The sequence below is a fragment of the Terrapene carolina genome, unplaced genomic scaffold, assembly GCF_002925995.2.
Source record: "Terrapene carolina triunguis isolate 2854851 unplaced genomic scaffold, T_m_triunguis-2.0 Scaffold84, whole genome shotgun sequence".
NCBI classification, from domain to species: Eukaryota; Metazoa; Chordata; order Testudines; family Emydidae; genus Terrapene; species Terrapene triunguis.
The window spans coordinates 28,173,657-28,190,144 of record NW_020664435.1 but is presented as its reverse complement, the minus strand read 5'-3'; positions in this window follow the sequence as shown (position 1 = coordinate 28,190,144).

Below are 16,488 nucleotides of genomic sequence, written 5' to 3'. Positions count from 1 at the left end.
GAGTATAGCCTGGGGAATGCATGAATGAGAGTATAGCCTGGGGAATGATTCAAATGCATGGATTGAGAGTTAAGGCCCTGATTCAGCAAACCACTTGAGCATGTACTTAACTTCAAGCAGATGCTAGTCCCATTCACTTCACTGGGACTTAATAAGGTGCTTAATGTTAAGCATGTGCTTAAGTGTTTTACTAAATTGGGGGCTTACAATGCAACAGAGCAGCTGAAATCCCCAGTACAATTTTGAATGTATTTTTTTGACTTACCTTTGCTACAATGATCTGCTCACTGGACAGCAGCAGGAGGAGGAGGCTGGAGAACAGAATTAAAGGGGATGGGGGAACTACCTCTGTCATAACTATAAAGGGAAGGGTAACAGCTCTCCTGTGTACAGAGACTCCAAATCCTTTTACCTGTAAAGGGTTAAGAAGCTCGGGTAACCTGGCTGACACCTGACCCTAAGGACCAATAAGGGGACAAGATACTTTCAAATCTTTGGGGGGGGGGAAGGCTTTTGTTTTGTATCCTTTGTTTAAGGGGTTGTTTGCTCTTGGGACTGAGAGGGACCAGACATCAATCCAGGTTCTCCCCATCTTTCTAAACAAGTCTCTCTTATTTCAAAATTGTAAGTAAAAGCCAGGCAAGGCGTCTTAGATTTACTTTGTTTTCTCAACTTGTAAATGTACCTTTTACCAGAGTGTTTATCTTTGTTTGCTGTACTTTGAACCTAAGACAGAGGGGGGTCCTCTGAGCTCTTTAAGTTTGATTACCCTGTAAAGTTATTTTCCATACTGATTTTACAGAGATGATTTTTACCTTTTTCTTTAATTAAAAGCCTTCTTTTTAAGAACCAGATTGATTTCTCCTTGTTTTAAGATCCAAGGGGGTTTGGATCTGTATTCACCAGGAGTTGGTGAAAGGAAGGAGGGGGGAAGGGTCAATTTCTCCTTGTTTAAGATCCAAGGAGTTTGGATCTGTATTCACCAGGGAATTGGTGAGAGGTTTCTCAAGACTTCCCAGGGAGGGAATCCAGTGAGAATGGTGGCAGCGGGACCAGAGCTAAGCTGGTAGTTAAGCTTAGAAGTTTTCATGCAGGCCCCTACATTTGTACCCTAAAGTTCAAAGTGGGGATACAGCCTTGACAACCTCTCATGTCACAGCCTTACTACCCAGCAATGAGATTTTCACAGGGCAGTAGCAAAAAGAAGAGGAGGAAGAGAGAACTGAGAGAAGGGAGGAGAAAAGGCACAAAGTGGGAAAGGAACAGAAAAATCAAAGAGAGGCAGAGCAGCACCTGTTATGCTAGTAGTGATATTTATTTGTAGTAGTAATAAAACAGAAATCTATGATGACAATGGTCAGATGTTTGAAATACCACAGAAAACTCTAGGAAACCTTATGCAGTATATAGGACTTCAGTCTCCTGGTGTGCGCTCCAGGCTTAGAATTTGTCTTTAGGTCTTTGCTGTGGTAATCCTAGCAGCTGGAGAATTGTGAACTGAATTCCCTCTTCAAATGCCATCAGAATGTAGCATTTGAGTCCTGACTTGCAGCATTCAGAATGCAGGACAAAACAGGCATGTGTGTATGTGTTAAGCTGCTTGTTTGAATATGACATCCTGGCTTTCAGTTTTGAATGGGTAGATTGTATATTGAAAAAAATCAAGACCAGGAAAACATGTTTTCAGACACATGTAAGTTCTTTTAAAAGAAATATCATGAGATGTGAACTTTCATCTTAAACACAGTGACCTCTAATAACAAAAAAAGAATACATCAGATGTAGATTTCCAGGCTGCTCTCCCAAGTTACTAAGTCACTCCCAAGTCACTAATAGAGAGCAATTTAGATCAGCTGATAAACTAGGCACAAGCAAAGAATATGTGTTTTATCATGGCTAAATGAAAATGTATAAATCTAGGAACAAAGAATGTAGGCCATACTTACAGGATGGTGGAATCAGTAGGAAGCAGTGACTTTGAAAAAAGATTTGTGAGTGGGGTGGATAATCAGCTGAACATGAGCTCCCAGTGAGACACTGGCCGAAGGGCTAATGCAATCCCTGGATGTCTAAGCAGGAGTATCTCGAATAGGAGTAGAGAGATTACTTCACCTCTGTATTTGGCACTGGTGTGACTGCTGCTGGAATACTGTGTCTAGTCGTTCTGGCGTCCACAATTCCAAATGATGTTGAACAACTGGAGAGGATTCTGAGAAGAGCCACGATAATGATTATAAGATTAGAAACTCTGCCTTATAGTGATAGACTCAGGAGCTCAGTCTATTTAGCTAAACAAAGAGGTTAAGGGATGACTTGACTACAGTGTATAAGTAGCTACATGAGGAACATATATTTAATAATGGGCTCTTCAGTCTAGCAGAGAAAGTTTTAACATGGTCCAATGGCTAGAAGTTGAAGCTAGACAAATTCAGACTAGAAAATAAGTTGTAAATTGACAAGAGTGAGGATAATTAACCATTGGAGCAATTTATCAAGGGTTGTGGTTGAGTCTCCCTCACTGACCACTTTTAAATCAAGATTGGATTTTTTTCTAAAAGATCTGCTCTAGGAATTATTTTGGGGAAGTTCTAAGGCCTGTGTTATACAGGCAGTCAGACTAGATGATAACAATGGTGCCTTCTGTCCTTGGAATCTATTAATCTATATTGTGAGAATCAGAAACTATTTAGACTCTCTGTTAAAATTCTTTGTTCTACTTTTATTTAAATTCCCTGCAGAGTCAGTTACATGCAATTTTTGTATATATAAAAACATTTGTTAAGAAAGATAATAATGGGGTTTTCTTTTAACCAAACCAAAAAAAATCTCTTGAACAGTAAGAAGACAGTTGATTGTAACCACCAGTCTCCCACTGAAAAACATACGCTTGCTTAGGCTATTTGTCTAAAGGGACATTGTGATGTCAGACTGGAACCTACTTTTAGGATATGTAAATGCAAGTTTTAACATTTCCATACTGATAATTTCCAATGGAAACAGGGGATTTTGTTTACTACAAATAAACCTTTCCATATAAGGTTTGCAGCTCAAACATTACAGCAGGGGTGGGCAAACTACGGCCCATGGGCCACATCCGGCCCAAAGGACTGTCCTGCCCAGCCCCCGAGCTCCTGGCCCGGGAGGCTAGCCCCCGGCTCCTCCCCCGCTATTCCCCCTCGCCCGCAGCCTCAGCTCGATCGCTCCGCCGCTGGCGCAATGCTCTGGGCGGCGCAGCTGCAGGACTGTGAGCTCCTGGGGCAGCGCAGCTGCAGAGCCTGGCCTGACCCAGTGCTCTGTGCTGTGTGGTGGCAGTGGCGGCAGCGTGGCCCAGCTGCAGCCGGGCAGCGCGGTAAGGGGGCAGGGAGCGGGGGGGTTAGATAGTGGGCAGGGGAGTTTGGGGTGGTGGTCAGGGGGCGGGGGTGTGGATGGTGGTCGGGGGAGAAACAAGGGGTTGAATGAGGGTAGGGGTCCCCGGGGGGCAGTCAGGAAGGAGGGGGGATTGGATGGGGTGGCAGGGGCAGTCAGGGGCAGGGGTCCCGGAGTGGCCATCATGAATGAGAGGAGTGGTTGGATGGGGCGGCGAGGGTCCGAGGGCAGTCAGGGGACAGGGAGCGGGGGTTTGTGGATGGGGCAGGGGTCCCAGAGGGGCCATCAGGGAATGGGGGTGAGGGGTTGGATGGGGCAGGAGTCCCGGGGGAGGGCAGATAGGAGGTGGGGGCTGGGCCACGACCTCCTCCCCTAACCGGCCCTCCATCCAATTTACGAAACCCGATGCGGCCCTCAGGCAAAAAATTTGCCTGCCCCTGCATTACAGCCTTGCACTTGTGCATAAGAGCCAGAGAGTGAAACTGACTAGAAATGGATTACATACAACTGAAACTAATTTGTCCATGTGAAAACACATACAAGCAGCGAAATGGTGTAAAATAAACCAGGTCTTTGCAATGATATAAGGTGTTATTAGTGAAAGAGTTCAGAACATTGGGGGGGAGGGATAGCTCCAGCATTGGCCTGCTAAACCCAGGGTTGTGAGTTCAATCCTTGAGGGGGGCTACTTAGGGATCTGGGGCAAAATCAGTACTTGGTCCTGCTAGTGAAAGCAGGGGGCTGGACTCAGTGACCTTTCAAGGTCCCTTCCAGTTCTAGGAGATAGGATACCTCCATTATTTTATTTTTATTGGTTTTTGAAAAAATATATGGGGCAAGATCCTCAGCTGTGCCATAGATCTGCTCCTAAGGAGGCTGTTAAGCCACTTTGTGCTGCCCCGATCTTTTAAGCAGCTGGGGCCTGGGTCAGTTCTGCTTCTGTCTGGAACAATCATTTAAATTCAGATACCCATCCATGGTGACCATCTAATCCAAATAAATCAGACTGCATACCTCTCAAGTGAGGTACTTTCTTATGTGTAGCATGTCCTTTTATTGGCATGTTTTGTCCTAGACCAACTTCACCCATAGCAAAGTAAACGATGTTTGATGTATCAGAAGAGTAATTTTAAGCTCTTGTGTGTTAGTGGCCTGATTTTCAGTAATCAGGTCTACTTACAATGTATGTGTACAATGATGTACATACTTTGATTACCCACTGCTGTGTATGTATCCGTGAATTAGGGACTTCTGCACACACATGGCTAGATAGACCAAAATGGCCTAAATTTTCACCAATGATTTTGGGTGCCTCAACTTGAGACATCAGAAAAGGGCCTGATTTTCAGAGACACTTTGGTATAATTCTGAGCTGTGTCTTGCCATCTGAAAATCAGGCTCCATTAAGCTGTCTTAACTTGGACACTCAAAACACTGGTCACTTTGGATAATTGAGGCCTTATAACATATAACTGTAACAAACTTTATCAACCAAACCCATCAAACTGCAAATTTCTTGTCTAACTTTATGACTGCAAGAGGTCGTTCACGTTAATCGGTCAAACGAGAAACTCTTCTCTTCATCCTGAGGGACATACAAAAGATGGACATGTAGGCTATCTGGGTTGGGGAGATGAGCAAAGCTGGAAGTGAGGATGGTCTGAGTTCTAAATCTGGCTCTGCCCCTTACTTGCTACAGGGTCTTGGGCAAGTAACTTCATCACTGTCTCAATTTTCCCATTGGTAAAATGGTCGTAAAGTACTTACCTACCACACAAGGGTGTTGTAAGTATTAATAGTTAGTGGCTGTACAACCTTTGGAACATACAACACTCTATATATGCTAATTATTATAACGAGCTCAGAGTCAGCCTCCTCCTTACATGTTTTCCCTTTGTGGGCATGGTCAGCCTCCTTCCTCTGATCATGGAAGGTAGCACACTGGCTGAGACGTACCTTTCCATCATTATGGGACAAAACAGTCATATTGTTAAGTTTTTATTTTTTTTAAACACAAACACTACAGACAGCCAGTGCTGACACAGGTATCCCTCCTTCTCTCCCCTCTCTCATTTTAGAGACTAAACAAAGAAAAGATTAAGATGTGTTTAAAGTCTTAGATCTACAAGCATCCTCTTATTAGATGGTGTTCAAACTATTTCTGAATGTTTCAGCATATCTTTACTTTTCTTTGATTCTTCTGAGGTTATATGGGTGGTTACTGGCAGAACTATACAAATACAGTGTTCACAGCTCAGCAATCCTTGGATCCAGATTTGGAGTTCAATGTGGGTGGCATGTGAGTAAATGCCAATAAGGAGGCTACGACAGGGTTGTTCCTTACAGAAACTAAATGACTCAGTATAGAGCCTTTGCAAGCTGCAATTTAAGGGCCAGAAGTATTTTTTTTGTAACTACTCAAATGCAAGTAGCAAAGCTCAAATTTTGCAATGATGTTATTTATATTTTTATGAACATTTTTAATCTTGCCTGAAGGCATCTTTCTGCTAGCCAGCGTCAAGAAACAATCAATGTCTTTCAGCACTATTGCTGTTAAGGACATTTGCAACTCTCTGTGCTGCTGGAATATAATTTAGTTCATTTTAGGGTTAAGACTTCAAACCTCAATAAATGTATGTTCCCTCTGAGACAGTCTAAATAATCTATATATAGATTTCCTTAGCACACCCTGTACTTTTCACTGGTTTTGTGGATAACTTATCTCATGATGAGAAAACATCGCCCAAACTACTTTCATAAAATCCATCATATAGATATATTGCAGACCAATACAAATCTGGGCAAACCATAGAGGAAACAGGGTCTAGTGGACAAAGCATGGATTTGAGAGCCAGGAATGATGGCAATATAATCCCAACTCTGCTACTGACTCAATGTGTGGGTGGGTTTGGGGCATATCACAACCTCCCAGATTCTCCATCTGTAAAATGGGAATGCTAGCACTTTCTAAGGTGTTTTGAAGTCTAGTTGGATTAAATTTGTCCAGTGTTTTGAAATGTAAAGCAATATGTAAGTGGCAAGTATGTGTAACTATATTTACATCATAAGACACAAAAACACACAATAGCCAGGTGGGAATCTGGAACAATATCAATGACAGCAAGAAAACAGACTTTCAATTTATGTAAATGCGAAGTATTTTATCCATATGTGTGATATCATCCATCTAATGAATATACATATAAAATTAAAATTGGTGATATATATCAATTGCAGCTGATGGTCACCTACTGAGAACATCCTTTGCTGGGGTCTGCTGTTTGTCACCCAGGGTACATCTACACTACAGTTGAGCATGCCATCTTTTTAATACTTCTGTAGGGTCCCTCTGTCTTGACTAACTTTGAACATGTCTATGTTTATCCTCAGATTGAAGTTCTTCTGTCTGCACTGTTTCTTTGCAGAAGATTCCACAGTCTTTGATATTTTCATAAATGTATTTAATCAGTCCATTAGCAATGGAAAACTCACTTGTTACCAGTTTTCTAAGTCTTAATTTGGTCCAACACCAGGAGGATGGAACAGCTGTACACATCTGGTTTTTTTCTCCTTATCAGTACAATCGTCATTCTTTCTTAAACCCCATGTGACTTGTGTACTGTGATCATTTTGCTGTATTTCTGAGCTGGGTCTTGATATGTTTCTAGTAAAGCAATAGAACTGAAATATTTCAAAACTGGTCCTTGGTATTGTTCAGTAGCTGAGCTCAGGGGTGATGCATGCTATATGTTTCAAGAGGGTCAGAACCTTAGATTCTCCCTAGATCTACAACAAAATAGTTATAAGAATCTGAAATTGTTATAAATATTCATTTTAGGGTTGCTGTATCTCAGGAATCCCTTAACCAAACATTCCCAATGTGCACCATGATCTGCACCACAATCCCTGTTGTGGAATATCAGTTTCAAGACAATTGCCTTATGAATGTGCATTATTCCAGCAATTTGCATATTAAAAGCAGCTTCTTACTGCGGGGAGCAGGGAAAGGGCTCTATCTGAGGAACTCTTGGATCAAATGACTCTACATTTGCACAACCAACCCGACTCCTGTTCCTGTTAAGGTCAGGGCCGGCTCCAGGGTTTTGGCCGCCCCAAGCAGCCAAAAAAAAAAAAAAAAAAGCCGCGATCGCGATCTGCGGCGGCAATTCGGCGGGAGGTCCTTCGCTCCGAGCGGGAGTGAGGGACCATCCGCCGAATTGCTGCCGAATAGCTGGACCTGCTGCCCCTCTCCGGAGTGGCCGCCCCAAGCACCTGCTTGCCAAGCTGGTGCCCGGAGCCGGCCCTGGTTAAAGTATAGAAATTTTCAAAACAACCAGGGTACGCCTGTGGATTTTACAGCTGTTAAGGTTGAAATTAGTGTAGTGTTTAACTATAATGGTGCCATTACCCCGGTATGATACACTTTGCTTAGATATGCCCTGAAGGCTCAATTTTAATTGATTTTCCAACATGTGAATTAGGTGTTTCACCCAGTCATTAATATAAAATAGATATTTTCCACCTTTGTTCAATGATCAACATTTTTATTTAAAATAGGAGAATATATATTACCAGAACACTTCATTCATAGCCTCCTAACAGCAGAATTTCCTCAAAGTGAGCATTCTAACTTCAAGAGGTCAGTGTCCAGAATACTTTCTACAGTGTTATAGTGAAATGTAATAATTTTCTATATATTAATTTGATTTCCCATAAAAGTGGCATGTTATTTCCATAAAGTCTCAATATATTGCTGTGTCAAATATGATAACAGTAACCCATCACTTAATATTTCAGTGTAAACAGGTCACTGAAAGGTAAAAAGCAAATGTCTTTCACAAATTAACTAAGAGTTTGTAGTTAGTAATCTCGTCTTTTCCAAATCTGAAAACTAGTTTTATGTGGCACAGAGAAAATATCTTCTATTTGCCATGTCAGGGGTTCAAGCCTATGATCCACAGAGCTAATTAACTATATAATTATAATTAATATTAAAATCCATATTTCATACATGTCATCGTCTCAATGATGAGAGACACAGCACTTCTTTTAGATTATTATTAGCCCTGCCTCCAGATGTTTTTTGAAATGCAGCCATGGCATTGTAATCTCCAACTAGGCCAAGGAACTTTCAGTATTTATATGCAGAACTATACTTTTCCATGTGGTGCCAGATTTTAATCTGGATCACTGATACCTGGTATCATACAGAGAAACCACAAAGGAAACATATTTAGAAGAAAATCCCTTGCCAAGGCACCAAAAAACAAATTTGCAGATCAAATGAATGGGAAAAAAAAATGAGGGTGAATAAACAGCCACTCTGATGCCCTCAGTCTGTAATTTAGTACTGATTTTTCCAACTAAGGAATGCCATAAACAGAATAGAGCGGTTACAGTACTGCATATTGTTTCATGTTGGGTTTATAGTTGTCCTATGATTGCAACCTCTGAAATTGGTTTGAGAGAGGAGACTCATATCCAACAGTCTAGGGAAAAGCAAAGTATTTTAATAGACAGCCAATAGGTTAAACTTCCCTGGACAAGTAGGGTGCAATATGAGAGCATCTAGGGGGATAGCAATGTTGTTTACTGGTAGAATATTGTTTATGACAAATGATGAGTGCCAGCAGATTATGTATATTTTGTTTTACCAATAGAAAATTATTTGGATTCTTTAAATGCCAACTCATTTTAAAAACAAAACCCTGTATCTGAAACCCCCCAAACTCTGATGAAGTGGTTCCACATCTGAACTTCGTGGCTTTGTGCTGAATCAAAATGATGAATCTGAACACCCTCAAAGTATGGAAAAGTTCAGATTTCAATTAAACTTTTGCAGTTAGGTTCAAGCTGTGTTTTAAAGTCTGCAGCATGTTTTGGCTTGTCTTTCACAATTATATCTCCCACTGCCATTACATTGAGCACCTTCATTGTTCCTACAGTGGTTGGGTATAGTAGAATGTATACCAGGTGTAAACTGTCACAACATTTAACAAGGCTCATGCTTCGTTACTTTCGTCTGTTTTTTCTCATCCCTATGTCTTGCCATGTTGCAAAGGTAGAGGAATTATAACTGATTTGTGATTAGACAACTTGGAAAAAAAGGTATGTTCTTCTCAATGCCTTTGCCACAAGTACTGCTGCCAAAACTGAAGCAGCCACATAGAGTGCTGAGGAAACTTTAAAAACTTAATTAGGGGAGACAGGCAAACAAAATTATGCTGTAGTGTATTTACTTAGAGCTTCAAGATCGCCAGGGAAACCACATAGCTTGAATTTATATGCTTCTCATATAAAACATATTTAACTAAAACAGGAGATGGGACTACAAGCTTACTTCTAAATTCATTTCAATACATGTTTGTTGTGTTCAGATTCCTTTTGGGTTAATGTAAAGTTGATCTGAAAGCTTTAAAGCAATGTAAACCGATCAGTTTTTTCCCTATGGCTTTGGGGGCCCTATCCTGTGAGATCTGGAGTGCCCTTAATTCCCATTAGTCAGTGGAAGCTGCAGATTCTCAGCAGCTCCAGGAAGTGCTCCGTTCTTCACAGGCTTGGGCCATAAACAATGCTATTGTTTTACAGTCATATAAATTTGTTCTACTTACCTGGCAACCTTTTATAATCTTAATTAATTTGATGTAGTGATCTTCCCCTTTGTATCGCTTTACCTCTCCCTTGGAATCATCCATGTAATAATTTTTGAGATACTGTTGTGACCCTTTATGTGGTACTTTAAATCACTTATAGAAGCATCTTGGCTTATTTTTTATTTTCTAAATGGCTTGCTAACTACAGTAATAAAACAAAACTCTTCAAATGAATATTGCACACATTTCAAATATATTTTAATAATTTAAAAGCTCTTCATATTGTACATAAAGGTATATACATTAACAGAACATGAATTGTGTTTAGGGTTATTTTCCAGCATACTGTACATTTTTCCATTACATTAATATATATATGAACTTTCTAAAAGGATAGTATGTATTGCAGAGTAAAAAGGTGCATTAATATCTTTACAAAAAGGATCATTAAGGAAAGGAAAATAGAGTAATTCTAAATATTTAATTTTTAGGCTATATTTAAACTTTCAAAAGTAGATTCATATAGTCAATGCTGCCTTGAGCTCCATTTAATTACATATTTACACTGAATACTGAAAAAATATGATTTAGAACAGAGGTGGGCAAAGTACGGCCCGCGGGCCACATCCGGCCTGCGGCACCATCCTGCCTGGCCCTTAAGCTCCCGAATGAGGAGGCTAGCCCCCGGCCCCTCCCCTGCTGTCCCCCCTTCCCTGCAGCCGCAGCTCACCGTGCTGCCAGCGCTCTGGGCGGTGGGGCTGTGAGCTCCTGCTGGGCAGCACGGCGGCATGGCTGGCTCCGGCTGGGCGGCACAGCTGCCAGTGCTGGTACTCTGAGTGGCATGGTAAGGGGGCGGGGGGCAGGGAGTTGGATAAGGGGCAGGTGGTCCCCTGGGGCAGTCAGGGGACAGGGAGCAGGGGGCGGTTGGATAGGCATGGGGGAGTCCTGGGGTGCCTGTCGGGGGCGCGGGTGTGGATAGGGGTCAGGGCAGTCGGGGGACAGGGAACAGGGGGGTAGGGTCCCAAGGGGGCAGTTGGGGCAGGGGTCCCGGGAGGGGGAGGTCAGGGGACAAGGAGCAGGAGGGGTTGGATGGGTCAGAGGTTCTGAGGGGAGCAGTCAGCGGGCGGGAAGTGTGGGGGGGGTCAGATGGGGGCTGGGGCCAGGCTGTTTGGGGAGGCACAGCCTTCCCTACCCTGCCCTCCATACATTTTCAGAACCCCGATGTGGCCCTCAAGCCAAAAAGTTTGTTCACCCCTGATTTAGAAGCAAAGAAATTTGTATACCATATAGGCAGAGCTGGTAGTTAAGGTTGCCTGATCCTTCCCATTGTAAGGCTCTGTTTTCAGTTGTTTATAACTTGCCAAACTTCAAATGTTCAGATTGAAAATTTCTATTCTGGGTGTCAGCCGTAGGCAGAATTCTTTTGAAAAATTTAATCTAAGATAGACCAGCCATTTCTGAGAAGAAAAATACAATTTTTGCACATGTTAACAAATTCTTTGGAGTAGGAACTTGAAATTTGGTGGGGGATGGAGGGCTGCCCTGGTTCCAGGGATGTGCCTTGCATTGTTTCAGTGAAACTAAGCTTAAATTCAGCTGAATTATAAGTGTTTGAGAAACCTCAGTTTGCACATGTTCATTAAAGTTTCACAGCTAAATTCTTTGGGTATGCTTGAACCCAGGGCTACACGGGCTGAGCAGGACTTACCCTGCAGTTGATCCTTCTGGTTCTAGCAGTTGGGGGGAGATATATCTCCAGTATATTTATCAGGAGATCAATATATGCTTCAGAGGAATGATACAAAAAATTCTGCAGTAGGCAGTTATGGGATAACCTGAACTCAGGGAAAGTTTCCTAATCATCCCCCAAAAGCCATCAACAGACAGATGCTGAAGTTGGCTTAAGTTCAGAAGCACAAAGCTTTGTATTTGTTCCAAAAACCTTTTCTCCCCCAATATTTACTGTAACTCTGAATATTCTTTTAGCCACATAAATGTCTACATTTGTACATCTCTCCATCTACATGAGTATAAAATACATAGTTTATTATGGTTTGTTCCTTGTTTACATAGTTTCCTGAATTAATACCATCTTTATGTGCCCTGTGTTCTATGGCTCTAATTATTTTATTCCTACACTTTTTCAATTTTCATGCCATTTGGGTTTAAGGATGTCAAAGTCATTCTGATATTTCCAACTGACATTTACAATTTACATTTACAAAATGACATTTACACCACACAATTCATAACAGGCCCCAAAACAGCAGGGTCAGGTGGAGCCCAGTACACCACAACTGTGGCTCACTGTTAAAGTGCTCTTTTAAAATCTCTACGAGTCATATAGCTCTGTGCTGAGCTCTTGGGGCTGGCTGTTCAAACTCAGCAGACAGCCGCTCCACCGCCGCAGCAAGCTTTCACTCTTTGCTTCACAAATATTATGCAGGACACAACAGGCAGCTATAACTATTGGGATATTTTTCACACTGAGATCAAATCTGGTGAATAAACAACTTCAGTGCCTTTTCAATCTACCAAAAGCACATACAACTGTCATTCTGAACCTGCAGAGCCTGTAGTTTCCTTGGCGCTGTTGAGGTGGTTGGTGCATGGCTTCATGAGCCAGGGGAGCAAGAGGTAGGGTGGATCCCCCGGGATCATTACTGGCATTTCAACATTACCAGTGGTAATCTGCCAGTTGGGAAAGAAGGTCCCTGCTTGTAGCTTTCTGAACAGTCCTGTGTGAGCATCATGCACCTTCCCTGACCAGCCAACAGAGATGTCAGTAAAGTGTCCCCAGTGATCCACCAGCACTTGCATAACCATAGAAAAGTAGCCCTTTCTGTTGATGTACTCTGTGGCAAGGTGCTCTGGGGCCAACATAATGATGTATGTGCCATCTATTGCACCACCGCAGTTCAGGAACTCCATAGCTGCAAAGCCATTCACTATGTCCTGCACATTGCTGAAAGTCATAGTCCTGCATAGCAGGAGATGATTAATGACCCTGAACACTTGCATGACAGTGGCCTCCACAATGGATTTTCCAACTCCACACTGATTGATAGCAATCCAATGTTGCAAATTTCTAGTGTGATTGCCACTCGCCATGGGTGGCAAGTGAAACTTCCCCTTGGGGAGGCTACCCCCTCCACCACCTCTTCTGGCTGAGGCCCCCGCCCCCACTTGCTGCTCTCAGCCCCCCCCCATGGTCCCAGCCCCCCCCTTGTTCCACCCCTTATGCCTGCATCCCTGCCCCTGGCTCCACCCCATTCCTCCTCTTCCCCCATGGCCCTGCCCCCGTTCTGCCCATGGCCCTGTCTACTCTGCCTCTCCCCCCTCAGCCCTGCCCCCATTCCTCCTCCACTCCGCCTCTTCCTCCCTGAGGCCTTGCCCCCACCTCACTCCTTCCACCCCCACTCCTACAGCCCTGAGACCTGAAAAGCTCTGGGTCCCCGCTGCAGCCCAAAGGCTATGATGGGGAGCGAGAGCTCCTTCAGCCCTGGGGCCATGGTGGGGGAAAATTTTTCAGGGGCCCCCAAATCTGCCACTGCCCCTCCCGGACGGTGCAAGGTTTGGGGAGACGTAGACTCCCCTAACCGCCAGTACGTGCTGCCCATGCCACTCACTTCTTCACTGTCAATGCAGCTCCGAGTTTGGTGTCCCTGAGTTGGAAGGTTGGGATGATCTCGGCACACAGATTCAGGAATGTGGTCTTGTACATCCGAAAGTTCTGCAGCTACTGCTCATCATCCTAAACCTACATTATGATACGATCCCAGTGCTCATTTCTTGGGCCCAGACGTGGCGCTCCACTGTCTGCAGCTGCTCCGTGAATGCCACCAACAATCGTGAATTGGTTTGTGTTATGTCTCACAACAATCTGTCCTCCAAGAAATTGTCATGTTCCCCACGGTTCTTCTGGTGGCCACACACTTCCAGTGTGATCTCAGGCAAATCTCTTAGACCCAGATCCTCAAAACGTATTTAGGCACCTAACTTCTATTGGGAGTTAATTATCAATTAAATCAATGGGAGTTAGGCACGTAAATACCTTTAAGAATCTAGGCATTACTCTCTCTGTGTCTCAGGTCCCTATCTATAAAATAGGGACAATAGCACTTCCTACCTCAAAGGAGTGTTCTGAGAATAAATACATTAAAGATAGTGAGGCATTTGGACGCTATGGAAATAGGGGACATTATCTTAGATACTCTCCTTGTGCAGGATATGAATGACTCCTATTAAAGAGGATAAAAGTATTGCCTAGAGTTTTCCTTTAAAAAGTGGCAAGAACTTAGGTCCTAATTCTGCAGTGATCTCCATGAAGGCAGATCCTCTCCAAAATACCCTGATTCTGCAGGGTAATTATTTTGGTTTCAGCTTCAGATGGCAAAATACATTCTAATTGTTCAAATTAGTCCTAAATGTGGAATGAGTCCCATTTGGTGTTTTGAAAAACAAAATATGCAAAACATAAAGAATGACCAATATTTCTTTAACACCTCCTATGTGTTTGTGTATTAAAACAGATGGGGAAATAATATAATGCAGCCACTGGGCCAGGTTACGCTTTGGTGAGTTCTGTGCATGAATCCCTCTGTGTCCATGCGGAAGGATTTAACTGCCTCTGCAACATTATATCCCTGTCCTTCTAGACTGTGGAGAGCCCTCCATTGGCTTTGGGATCTGTAAACTGGCAGATGGTGAGATAAGGCTGTTGGGTGGTCATGTGTCATCCTTCCACTGACCTCATGGAGAATCTATTGAAAAGTTGATAGATCCTAATGGAGTGCTCTCTGTGAAGTGAAATGCCACAGGGAGATGGGAAAATCCAGGCATGGGGCATTCATTCTAGGGAACCGGAAAGGAAAGAAATAGGGGGCTCAAGGGCCAACATGGAAGCACCTGACATCTGTGCAGGTGGCTGTGATGTGTGCTAGTACTGTGCTTATTCTGTAAGGTCAGAAGAGACAACCTTCTTCTCCCAGACAGAATTCCTAGGAAACTCCTCTGAGTTTTCTCTCTCTACACAAGGGGACACAAACTGAAGCAAAAAGTTGTAGATTAAGTTTAAGAAAGTTCTCACTGATAGGCTGATATAACTTTAAGTTAATCAGTAGTTGAATAACAAAGTATATGTCCAGCAGAGGGCTCACATAGGCCACTACAGAAAAAAATAAGATATTAAGAACCATACGTGCTGTATTGGTAAATACTGTAGGTCCACAAAGCAAGTTGTCTGGTCATTATCGCAAAAAAGTCGTGGAAGACTTAAATGAGCTTCTCAAACCAATGCAGCTAAACTAACTTCATTGGGGTTGCATGAGTATAGGATAGGGCAGAAATTGGCTTCTTGAGTTCATTCTTTTTTCTAATTTGGAGGTTGTTAATGAGACACTGACAAGGAACTCAGGCTCAATTTATTTATTTACTTTAGGCACTACAATAATATAAATTAATAAAAATTTCATAAATACAAACCCCATTATTAACAGAAATGTCAAAAAAATATTTTAAAAATTCAGCGAAAACAGTTGCTTCTATGATTTAAACAACCCCCTCCAGTGTTCACAACCCTAATAATGTTGCATTATGCATAAGAATCAGAAAACGATAGACTAGAAACTGACTATACGGAAAAGTGAAAGTGACTAGGGCCCAGATCCTCAAAGGTATTTGGGCTCCTAATTTCCACTGATTTAAATGGAAGTTAGGAATATAAATACCTTTGAGGATCTGGGCCTAGCCCTTTTTCATTGTCCAAGTGAAATGGTGAGAAATTAAATGAGCATCATAAATGGCTATAAGTGAATTATATTCATATAATCCTTTCTAGAATAATGTAAAGTATTATTATATATTATTTGTAACTTGACTGTATGCTTTTACTACATTTCTTACCAACCTGGGCTTGATCCAAGATTTATTGGTGGGCCCATCAGGCCTGTAGAAAAGTTTCCTTGGATTTTACGAGTCAGTTGGTTGGTTACAAGAAGGTTAATAATATGCGCTGTCATAGCACACATTCTTGTTATTCGCACTAAAAGCAGAGGGAACAATAACTATGACTTTACCATGTTCCAGGAACTTAGGCCCAGATTCTCAAAGGTATTTAGGAAGCATGGGAGTTTTGCTCTTAAATACGTTTGAAGAGCTGGGCCTTTCCCCCTATAAGATGCCATGAAAACATTGCAGCCCATCCTTTTATAAACACCGTTAATTAATGATTCATTGTACATATACTTTAAAGTGATGTTCATTAATTAACTTCTTGATATTTTTTAATCTCATCCCATGATTTCTAGGTAGGTGATATAATTATAATTTGCAAAACTGCACAATCTCAAGCCCCGATTCAGGAAAACATTCCTATTCAGGACAGTACTTCAGCATATTGTTAAATTAAGCATCCCATTGAAGTAACTGAAGTCAGTGGTATTTAAGCGTGTGTTTAAGTGTTTTCTTGAACTGGGACCGCAGGTAGGTTTCTCTTATGGTACAATGGTCTCACATTGCACTAAATCTC